Genomic DNA, 12,341 nt, shown 5'->3' with positions numbered 1-12,341 from the left:
AAAATTAATAAAGGGGATGGGAGAACTACAATACCCAGATAGATTAGCGAAATTAGGATTATTTAGTCTAGAAAAAAGACGACTGAGGGGCGATCTAATAACCATGTATAAGTATATAAGGGGACAATACAAATATCTCGCTGAGGATCTGTTTATACCAAGGAAGGTGACGGGCATAAGGGGGCATTCTTTGCGTCTGGAGGAGAGAAGGTTTTTCCACCAACATAGAAGAGGATTCTTTACTGTTAGGGCAGTGAGAATCTGGAATTGCTTGCCTGAGGAGGTGGTGATGGCGAACTCAGTCGAGGGGTTCAAGAGAGGCCTGGACGTCTTCCTGGAGCAGAACAATATTGTATCATACAATTATGTTCTGTAGAAGGACGTAGATCTGGGGATTTATTATGATGGAATATAGGCTGAACTGGATGGACAAATGTCTTTTTTCGGCCTTACTAACTATGTTACTATGTTACTATGATGCGTTTTTTCTGGCGCTCGGATTGCTGTATGATGAACCTAATTCAGTGGATCAGGCAGAGATAAATTTGCTGGCTCTGTGTCAGGGTCAAGATGAGGTAGAGATATATTGTCAGAAGTTTAGGAAGTGGTCTGTGCTCACTCAGTGGAATGAATGCGCTCTGGCAGCAATTTTCAGAAAAGGTCTCTCTGAAGTCCTTAAGGATGTCATGGTGGGATTTCCTATGCCTGCTGGTCTGAATGAGTCTATGTCTTTGGCCATTCAGATCGGTCGACGCTTGCGTGAGCGTAAAACTGTGCACCATTTGGCGGTATTATCTGAGCATGTACCTGAGCCTATGCAGTGCGATAGGACTTTGACCAGAGCTGAACGGCAAGAGCACAGACGTCAGAATGGGCTGTGTTTCTACTGTGGTGATTCCACTCATGCTATCTCTGATTGTCCTAAGCGCACTAAGCGGTTCGCTAGGTCTGCCACAATTGGTACGGTACAGTCGAAATTTCTTTTGTCCGTTACTCTGATCTGCTCTTTGTCATCCTATTCCGTCATGGCATTTGTGGATTCAGGCGCTGCCCTGAATTTGATGGACTTGGAGTATGCTAGGTGCTGCGGGTTTTTCTTGGATCCCTTGCAGCATCCTATTCCATTGAGAGGAATTGATGCTACGCCTTTGGCCAAGAATAAGCCTCAATACTGGACCCAGCTGACCATGTGCATGGCTCCTGCGCATCGGGAAGATATTCGCTTTTTGGTGTTGCATAATCTGCATGATGTGGTCGTGTTGGAGTTGCCATGGCTACAAGTCCATAACCCAGTATTGGATTGGAAATCTATGTCTGTGTCCAGCTGGAGTTGTCAGGGGGTACATGGTGATGTTCCATTTCTGTCTATTTCCTCATCCACCCCTTCTGAGGTTCCAGAGTTCTTGTTGGACTACCAGGATGTATTTGATGAGCCCAAGTCCAGTGCCCTACCTCCGCATAGGGATTGTGATTGTGCTATCGATTTGATTCCTGGTAGTAAGTTTCCTAAGGGTCGACTGTTTAATTTGTCTGTACCTGAGCACGCCGCTATGCGGAGTTACGTAAAGGAATCCTTGGAGAAGGGTCATATTCGCCCATCATCGTCGCCATTGGGAGCAGGGTTCTTTTTTGTGGCCAAGAAGGATGGTTCGCTGAGACCTTGTATTGATTACCGCCTTCTGAATAAAATCACGGTCAAATTTCAGTACCCCTTGCCCTTGCTGTCTGATTTGTTCGCTCGGATTAAGGGGGCTAGTTGGTTCACCAAGATAGATCTTCGTGGTGCGTATAATCTTGTGCGTATTAAAAAAGGCGATGAATGGAAAACAGCATTTAATACGCCCGAGGGCCATTTTGAGTACCTGGTTATGCCATTCGGGCTTTCTAATGCTCCATCGGTATTTCAGTCCTTTATGCATGACATCTTCCGAGAGTACCTGGATAAGTTCCTGATTGTATACTTGGATGATATTTTGGTCTTCTCGGATGATTGGGAGAGTCACGTGAAGCAGGTCAGAATGGTGTTCCAGGTCCTGCGTTCGAATTCTTTGTTTGTGAAGGGGTCTAAGTGTCTCTTTGGTGTTCAGAAGGTTTCATTTTTGGGGCTCATTTTTTTCCCCTTCTACTATTGAGATGGACCCTGTTAAAGTTCGTGCTATTTATGATTGGTTTCAGCCGACATCTCTGAAGAGTCTGCAAAAGTTCCTGGGCTTTGCTAATTTTTATCGTCGCTTCATCGTTAATTTTTCTAGCATTGCTAAACCGTTGACTGATTTAACCAAGAAGGGTGCTGATGTGGTCAATTGGTCTTCTGCTGCTGTGGAAGCTTTTCAGGAGTTGAAGCATCGTTTTTCCTCTGCCCCTGTGTTGTGCCAACCAGATGTTTCGCTCCCGTTCCAGGTCGAGGTTGATGCTTCTGAGATTGGAGCAGGGGCTGTTTTGTCGCAAAGAAGTTCTGATTGCTCAGTGATGAAACCATGCGCCTTCTTTTCCAGGAAATTTTCGCCTGCTGAGCGTAATTATGATGTTGGCAATCGTGAGCTGCTGGCCATGAAGTGGGCATTCGAGGAGTGGCGTCATTGGCTTGAAGGAGCTAAGCATCGCGTGGTGGTCTTGACTGATCACAAGAACTTGACTTATCTCGAGTCTGCCAAATGGTTGAATCCTAGACAGGCTCGTTGGTCACTGTTTTTCTCCCGTTTTGACTTTGTGGTTTCGTACCTTCCAGGCTCTAAAAATGTGAAGGCGGATGCCTTGTCTAGGAGTTTTGTGCCCGACTCTCCAGGTTTGTCTGAGCCGGCGGGTATTCTCAAGGAGGGGGTAATTTTGTCTGCCATCTCCCCTGATTTGCGGCGGGTGCTGCAAAAATTTCAGGCTAATAAACCTGACCGTTGCCCAGCGGAGAAACTGTTTGTCCCTGATAAATGGACGAGTAGAGTTATCTCTGAGGTTCATTGTTCGGTGTTGGCTGGTCATCCTGGAATCTTTGGTACCAGAGATTTGGTGGCTAGATCCTTTTGGTGGCCGTCTCTGTCGCGGGATGTGCGTTCATTTGTGCAGTCCTGTGGGATTTGTGCTCGGTCTAAGCCCTGCTGTTCTCGTGCCAGTGGGTTGCTTTTGCCCTTGCCAGTCCCGAAGAGACCCTGGACACATATCTCTATGGATTTTATTTCGGATCTCCCCGTCTCTCAAAAAATGTCGGTCATTTGGGTTGTTTGTGATCGCTTCTCTAAGATGGTCCATCTGGTACCCTTGTCTAAATTGCCTTCTTCCTCTGATTTGGTGCCATTGTTCTTCCAGCATGTGGTTCGTTTACATGGCATTCCGGAGAACATCGTTTCTGACAGAGGTTCCCAGTTTGTTTCGAGGTTTTGGCGAGCCTTTTGTGCTAGGATGGGCATTGATTTGTCTTTTTCCTCGGCTTTCCATCCTCAGACAAATGACCAGACTGAACGAACCAATCAGACCTTGGAAACATATCTGAGATGTTTTGTTTCTGCCGATCAGGATGATTGGGTGTCCTTTTTGCCTTTGGCTGAGTTCGCCCTTAATAATCGGGCCAGCTCGGCTACTTTGGTTTCGCCGTTTTTCTGCAATTCCGGCTTCCATCCTCGTTTCTCTTCAGGGCAGGTTGAGTCTTCTGACTGTCCTGGTGTGGATACTGTGGTGGATAGGTTGCAGCAGATTTGGACTCATGTGGTGGACAATTTGACATTGTCTCAGGAGAAGGCTCAACGTTTCGCTAACCGCAGGCGTTGTGTGGGTCCCCGACTTCGTGTTGGGGATTTGGTCTGGTTGTCATCTCGTTTTATTCCTATGAAAGTTTCCTCTCCTAAGTTTAAGCCTCGTTTCATTGGTCCGTATAGGATTTCTGAGGTCCTTAATCCTGTATCTTTTCGTTTGACCCTTCCGGCTTCTTTTTCCATCCATAACGTGTTCCATAGGTCGTTGTTGCGGAGATACGTGGCACCTGTGGTTCCATCCGTTGATCCTCCTGCCCCGGTTTTGGTTGAGGGGGAGTTGGAGTATATAGTGGAGAAGATTTTGGATTCTCGTATTTCGAGACGGAAACTCCAGTACCTGGTTAAGTGGAAGGGTTATGGTCAGGAAGATAATTCCTGGGTCTTTGTCTCTGATGTTCATGCTGCCGATCTGGTTCGGGCCTTTCATTTGGCTCATCCTGGTCGGCCTGGGGGCTCTGGTGAGGGTTCGGTGACCCCTCCTCAAGGGGGGGGTACTGTTGTGAATTCTGTGGTTAAGCTCCCTCCTGTGGTCATGAGTGGTACTTCGGCTTGTTCTGTCTGTGAGCTTCCTCTGGTGGATGTGAGTGGGGCTGCGGCTTCTGAGTTTCCTTCCTCAGGTGACGAGGTTAGGTCATTAGGTGCTGCTCTATTTAACTCCACCTAGATCTCTCCTCCATGCCTCCAGCCAATGTTCCAGTATTGGCCTTGCTTTCTCCTGGATCGTTCCTGTGGCTTGTCTGCTCTTCATAAGCTAAGTTTTGCTTATGTTACTTTTGTTTGCTATATTTTCTGTCCAGCTTGCTATACTGGTTTTTTCTGCTTGCTGGTAGCTCTGAGACGCAGAGGGAGCACCTCCGCACCGTTAGTCGGTGCGGAGGTTCTTTTTGTCTCCTCTGCGTGGTTGTTAGTAGGTTTTTGTGCTGACCGCAAAGCAATCTTTCCTATCCTCGCTCTATTCAGTAAGTCGGGCCTCACTTTGCTAAAATCTATTTCATCTCTGTGTTTGTATTTTCATCTTTACTCACAGTCATTATATGTGGGGGGCTGCCTTTTCCTTTGGGAAATTTCTCTGAGGCAAGGTAGGCTTATATTTATATCTTCAGGGCTAGCTAGTTTCTCAGGCTGTGACAAGGCGCCTAGGTTTGTTCAGGAGCGCTCCACGGCTACCTTTAGTGTGGTTTGATAGGATTAGGGATTGCGGTCAGCAGAGTTCCCACGTCTCAGAGCTTGTCCATTGTGTTGCTGAATTTCCAGTTCATAACAATCCCCCCAGCTTCACAGCAGCAGGAGCAGACTCTAAGGCAGGGTGCATGAGTGTATTTCTGTCTATATACGGACCGCAAAGACCGGACTGACCGCAGTCTCCGGTTATGGACTTGCAGCCTCATAGACACATGCAAGTCTATAAGTACAAGTACACTTGTGTGAACCCGGCCTGCAAACAGCTTTCGACCCCCAAGTGTTTCACTACAGTTTATAACGCAGAGCCGTGAAAATAAAAAATCTTTTTTTTCCACAAAAATTATTTTTTAGCCCTGTTTTGTATTTTTCTAAGGGTAACTGGAGAAATTGGACCCCAAAAGTTGTTGTCCAATTTGTCCTGAGTACGCTGATACCCCATATGTGGGGGGAACCACCGTTTGAGCGCATGGCAGAGCTCGGAAGGGAAGGAGCGCCATTTGGAATGCAGACTTAGATGGATTGGTCTGCATGCGACACGTTGCATTTGCAGAGCCCCTGATGCACCTAAACAGTAGAAACCCCCCACAAGTGACCCCATATTGGAAACTAGACCCCCAAGGAACTTATCTAGATGTGTGGTGAGAACTTTGAACCCCCAAGTGTTTCACTACAGTTTATAACGCAGAGGCGTGAAAATAAAAAATAATTTTTTTCCCACAAAAATGTTTTTTTTTAGCCCCCCAAATTTTTATTTTCCCAAAGGTAACAGTAGAAATTGGACCCCAATAGTTGTTGTCCAATATGTCCTGAGTACGCCGATACCCCATATGTTGGGGTAAACCCCTGTTTGGGCACACGGGAGAGCTCAAAAGGGAAGGAGCGCTGTTTTACTTTTTCAACGCAGAATTGGCTGGAATTGAGATCGGACGCCATGTCGCATTTGCAGAGCCCCTGATGCGCCTAAAGAGTGGAAACCCCCCAATTATAACTGAAACCCTAATCCAAACACACCCCTAACCCTAATCCCAACAGTAAATGTAATCCAAACCCTAACTTTAGCCCCAACCCTAACTTTAGCCCCAGTCCTAACTTTAGCCCTAACCTTATCCCCAACCCTAAACCCACCCCTAATGGAAAAATGGAAATACATTTTTTTTTTAAATGTTATGTATCCCTAACTAAGGGGGTGATGAAGGGGGGTTTGATTTACTTTTATAGCGGGTTTTTTAGCGGATTTTTATGATTGGCAGCCGTCACACACTGAAAGACGCTTTTTATTGCAAAAAATATTTTTTGCGTTACCACATTTTGAGACCTATAATTTTTCCATATTTTGGTCCACAAGTCATGTGAGGTCTTGTTTTTTGCGGGACGAGTTGACGTTTTTATTCGTAACATTTTTGGGCATTTGACATTTTTTGATCGCTTTTTATTCCGATTTTTGTGAGGCAGAATGACCAAAAACCAGCTATTCATGAATTTCTTTTTTGAGGGAGGCGTTTATACCGTTCCACGTTTGGTAAAATGGATAAAGCAGTTTTATTCTTCGGGTCAGTACGATTACAGCGATACCTCATTTATATCATTTTTTATGTTTTGGCGCTTTTATATGATAAAAACTATTTAATAGAAAAAAAAAATCGCTTTATTCTGAGGACTATAACTTTTTTATTTTTTCGCTGATGATGCTGTATGGCAGCTCGTTTTTGCGGGATAAGATGACGCTTTCAGCGGTACCATGGTTATTTATATCCGTCTTTTTGATCGTGTTTTATTCCACTTTTTGTTCGGCGGTATGATAATAAAGAATTGTTTTTTGCCTTTTTATGGTATTCACTGAAGGGGTTAACTAGTGGGACAGTTTTATAGGTCGGGTCGCTAGGGAGGAGGCGATACTAAATATGTGTACGTTACATAGTTACATAGTTACATAGTTATTAAGGTTGAAGGAAGACTTTAAGTCCATCTAGTTCAACCTATAGCCTAACCTAACTTGCCCTAACATGTTGATCCAGAGGAAGGCAAAAAAAACCCATGTGGCAAAGAGTAAGCTCCACCTTGGGGAAAAAAATTCCTTCCCGACTCCACATACGGCAATCAGACTAGTTCCCTGGATCAACGCCCTATCAAGGAATCTAATGTATATACCCTGTAACATTATACTTTTCCAGAAAGGTATCTAGTCCCCTCTTAAATTTAAGTAATGAATCACTCATTACAACATCATACGGCAGAGAGTTCCATAGTCTCACTGCTCTTACAGTAAAGAATCCGCGTCTGTTATTATGCCTAAACCTTCTTTCCTCCAGACGTAGAGGATGCCCCCTTGTCCCTGTTTCAGGTCTATGATTAAAAAGATCATCAGAAAGGTCTTTGTACTGTCCCCTCATATATTTATACATTAACATAAGATCACCCCTTAGTCTTCGTTTTTCCAAACTAAATAGCCCCAAGTGTAATAACCTATCTTGGTATTGCAGACCCCCCAGTCCTCTAATAACCTTGGTCGCTCTTCTCTGCACCCGCTCCAGTTCAGCTATGTCTTTCTTAAACACCGGAGACCAGATCTGTGCACAGTATTCTAAGTGTGGTCGAACTAGTGACTTGTATAGAGGTAAAATTATGTTCTCCTCATGAGCATCTATGCCTCTTTTACTGCATCCCATTATTTTATTTGCCTTTGCAGCAGCTGCCTGACACTGGCCACTGAAAATGAGTTTGTCATCCACCCATACACCCAGGTCTTTTTCATTGACGGTTTTGCCCAGAGATTTAGAATTAAGCACATAATTATACATCTTATTACTTCTACCCAAGTGCATGACCTTACATTTATCCCCATTAAAGCTCATTTGCCATTTATCAGCCCAAGCTTCTAGTTTACATAAATCATCCTGTAATATAAAATTGTCCTCCTCTGTATTGATTACCCTGCAGAGTTTAGTGTCATCTGCAAATATTGAAATTCTACTCTGAATGCCCCCTACAAGGTCATTAATAAATATGTTAAAAAGAAGAGGGCCCAATACTGACCCCTGTGGTACCCCACTGCTAACCGCTACCCAGTCCGAGTGTGTTCCATTAATAACCACCCTTTGTTTCCTATCCCTGAGCCAGCTCTCAACCCACTTGCACATATTTTCCCCTATCCCCATTATTCTCATTTTATGTATCAACCTTTTGTGTGGCACTGTATCAAAAGCTTTTGAAAAGTCCATATACACTACGTCCACTGGGTTCCCTTGGTCCAATCCGGAACTTACCTCTTCATAGAAGCTGATCAGATTAGTCTGACATGAACGGTCCCTAGTAAACCCGTGCTGATACTGGGTCATGAGGTTATTCCTCTTCAGATACTCCAGTATAGCGTCCCTTAGAATGCCCTCCAGGATTTTACCCACAGTAGAGGTTACGCTTACTGGCCGATAATTTCCGAGTTCAGTTTTTGTCCCCTTTTTGAATATTGGCACCACATTTGCTATACGCCAGTCCTGTGGCACAGACCCTGTTATTATGGAGTCTTTAAAGATGAAAAATAATGGTCTATCAATGACTGTACTTAATTCCTGCAGTACTCGGGGGTGGATCCCATCCGGGCCCGGAGATTTGTCAATTTTAGTGATTTTTAGACGCTGCCGCACTTCCTGCTGGGTTAAGCAGGTGACATTTAATGGGGAATTTTTATCACTAGTCATTTTGTCGCCATGGGATTTTCTTGTGTAAATACTGATGAAAAAAAGTCATTTAGCATATTGGCCTTTTCCTCATCCTCATCCACCATTTCACCCAGACTATTTTTAAGGGGGCCAACACTATCATTTTTTAGTTTCTTACTATTTATGTAGTTAAAGAATATTTTGGGATTATTTTTACTCTCTCTGGCAATGAGTCTCTCTGTCTCAATCTTTGCAGCCTTGATTTGCTTTTTACAGAATTTATTTAATTTTTTGTATTTATTTAATGCCTCCTCACTACCTACTTCCTTTAATTCTCTATATTCTTTCTTTTTGTCACTTATTGCGCCCCTTACAGCTCTATTTAGCCATATTGGTTTCCTCCTATTTCTAGTATGTTTATTCCCATACGGTATATACTGTGCACAGGTCCTATCCAGGATGTTAATAAACGTCTCCCATTTTCTTTGTGTATTTTTGTGTCTCAGGATATCGTCCCAGTTAATTGCACCAAGATCCTCTCTCATCCGTTGGAAATTTGCCCTCCTGAAGTTTAGTGTCCTTGTAACCCCTCTATTACACATCTTTTTAAAGGATACATGAAAACTTATTATTTTGTGATCGCTATTTCCCAAGTGACCCCCAACCCTTATATTTGATATGCGGTCTGGCCTGTTGGTTAATATTAGGTCTAGCAGTGCCCCCTTCTTGTTGGGTCCTGAACCAGTTGTGAAAGGTAATTGTCTCTCATAGTTGTCAAAAACCGATTACCTTTGCTGGAACTGCAGGTTTCTGTTCCCCAATCTATTTCAGGGTAGTTGAAGTCCCCCATAATAATGACTTCTCCTTGAGTCGCAGCTTCAGCTATTTGCTTTACGAGGATATTCTCCATTGCTTCCATTATTTTTGGAGATTTATAACAAACCCCTATCAGTAATTTATTATTTTTTCCCCCTCCCCTTATCTCCACCCACAGGGATTCTACATTTTCATTAGATTCACCTATATTATCGCGCAGGATGGGTTTTAAGGACGATTTTACATATAGACACACCCCACCCCCTCGCTTATCTGTACGGTCATTTCTGAACAGGCTATAGCCCTGCAAGTTAACAGCCCAGTCATGGCTCTCATCCAGCCACGTCTCAGATATCCCCACCATGTCATAATTATGCTCCAACAACATTAGTTCTAGTTCGTCCATTTTGTTGGAGAGGCTTCTGGCATTAGTATACATGCACTTGATGTTCCTCTCTGTACCTCTATTCTTTCTTAAATTATTAACTGTTCTAACCCCCCCCCCATGCCACCGCCACCCCCAACTTCCTTATTTGTGCCCAGGTCTCTGTCTGCACTATCTTGCCCTCCTATAAATTGAATACCCTCCCCCCCAATCCCTAGTTTAAACACTCCTCCAACCTTCTAGCCATTTTCTCCCCCAGCACAGCTGCACCCTCCCCATTGAGGTGCAGCCCGTCCCTAGCGTAGAGCCTGTAGCCCACTGAGAAGTCGGCCCAGTTCTGCAGGAACCCAAACCCCTCCTTCCTACACCAATTCTTGAGCCACTTATTAACCTCCCTAATCTCCCGTTGCCTCTCTGGCGTGGCACGTGGTACCGGCAGTATTTCGGAAAATACCACGTTGGAGGTCCTTGCTTTCAGCTTGCAGCCTAATTCCCTGAAATCATCCTTAAGGACCTTCCACCTACCTCTAACTTTGTCATTTGTGCCTATGTGCACCATGACCGCTGGGTCCTCACCAGCCCCTCCCAATAATCTGTCCACCCGATCAGCGATGTGTCGGACTCGAGCGCCAGGTAGGCAGCACACCGTTCGACGATCCCTGTCTTTGTGACAGATTGCCCTGTCTGTTCCCCTAATAATTGAGTCGCCCACTACCAGCACCTGTCTGGCCTGCCCTGCTCTCCTATTTCCCTCCTTACTGGAGCAGTCACTCCCCCGGCTTTCAGAGGACATGCCTGGCTGCAACATGCTACCCCTGTACTGGCACCCCCCTCATCTGCCAACTTAGCAAACTTATTGGGGTGTTCCAGATCAGGACTATCCTCCCTGGCACTCTTCCCTCTACCCCGCTTCCTAACTGTCACCCAGCTTGCTACTTCACCGTCCTGCAGCTCCATCCTACCATCCCCCCCTCATCTGTCCCATTGAGCGTCTGCTCCGTGAGCAGAAGACTCCTCTCCATATTGTCTATGGATCTCAGTGTTGCCAGCTGCACATTTAGAGTCAGAATCTGGGTTTCCAAATGCACAACGTGCTCACATCTCGCACAGCAGTATGCACCCTCGATCGGCTGCTCAAGGACTGCATACATGTGGCAAGATGTGCACTGGAGGCATTAACAAGAGTGGAGCACATTTCCTAATGGGGATTGCACCAGACAGAAAAGTTAAATTATAAAAAAGAAATAATAATTAAATACAAAGTATTAATACAAAACAGACAGCAGTTCAGTAATTCCTCCCTTGGAAACTCCCTGACTCCGAAGTCACTGAATCACAAGTCACACTTACCGCCGTCCACACTTACACTCAGGCCACACTCAGCTCGCTCACACTCGCTCTGCTGAAGATTTATAGATTTTTTTTTTTTGCAAATTCCCCTCAACAGCAATCAACCTTGCTGTTCAAATGCACTTCCAAAAAGGACTTGAGCCCCAAACAGCTGCCCCTTATAAACCCTTAACTATGAGCCCCCACCCTAAGTTAACCCCTTATGAATATAGCTACTCCCAATTCAGCAACTCACACCAATTCACACAGGTATTTGTTAAAGGTTTTCCAAATACGTTTATTGTTTGTTTTTATTTAACGAAATGTATTTATGGGAACAATATATATATATATATATATATATATATATATATATATATATATATATATATATATATTTATATATATATTTTTTTTTTTCTTTATTTAGGAATTTATAAAAAAAAGTTAACACATTTTAAAAAATTTTTTTAAAACTTTTTTACTTTGTCCCAGGGGGTACATCACTGTATATTTACAGATCGCTGATCTGACACTTTGCAGAGCACGGTGTCAGATCAGCGATCTGACGTGCCCTGCTCCTGGCTTGCCAGCGCTTGCTCTGAGCAGGCACTTGGTAAGCCACCTCCCTGCAGGACCCGGAAGTAGCCCCGCGGCCATTTTTGATCCGGGGCCTGCAGGGAGGAGACACTCGGTACATCGCGTTGTACCGATCGTCTCAGGGAAGCCTGCAGGGAGCCCCCTCCCTGCGCGATGCTTCCCTGTACTGCCAGAACACTGCGATCATGTTTGATCGCAGTGTGCAGAGGGTTAATGTGCTGGGAGCAGTCCGTGACCGCTCCTGGCACATAGAGCCAGATGTCAGCTGTGATAGTGAGCTGACACAAGGCCGCGATCGCATATAGCGTATCCCATCCCATCACTGGGAATTAAGTCCCAGGTCACCTCGACGGGATAGTATGTCATATAGGATTAAGGGGTTAAAAGTACTAAAAATATATAAAAGTTCAAATCACCCTCCTCACTCACCAATCAAAATAAAACAATAAAAAGAAATCAAACATACACATATTTGGTATCACCGCATTCAGAATCACCTAATCTATTAATATTAAAAAGAACTAACCCGATCACCAAATGGTGTAACGAGAAAAAAATAAAAATTCAGAATTACGTTTTTTTCTCGCCGCTACACAGCAATAAAATGTAATAACGAGCGAACAAAAGATC

Source organism: Ranitomeya imitator, chromosome 1 (assembly GCF_032444005.1).
Source record: "Ranitomeya imitator isolate aRanImi1 chromosome 1, aRanImi1.pri, whole genome shotgun sequence".
NCBI classification, from domain to species: Eukaryota; Metazoa; Chordata; class Amphibia; order Anura; family Dendrobatidae; genus Ranitomeya; species Ranitomeya imitator.
Note: the sequence above shows the minus strand (reverse complement) of the source record.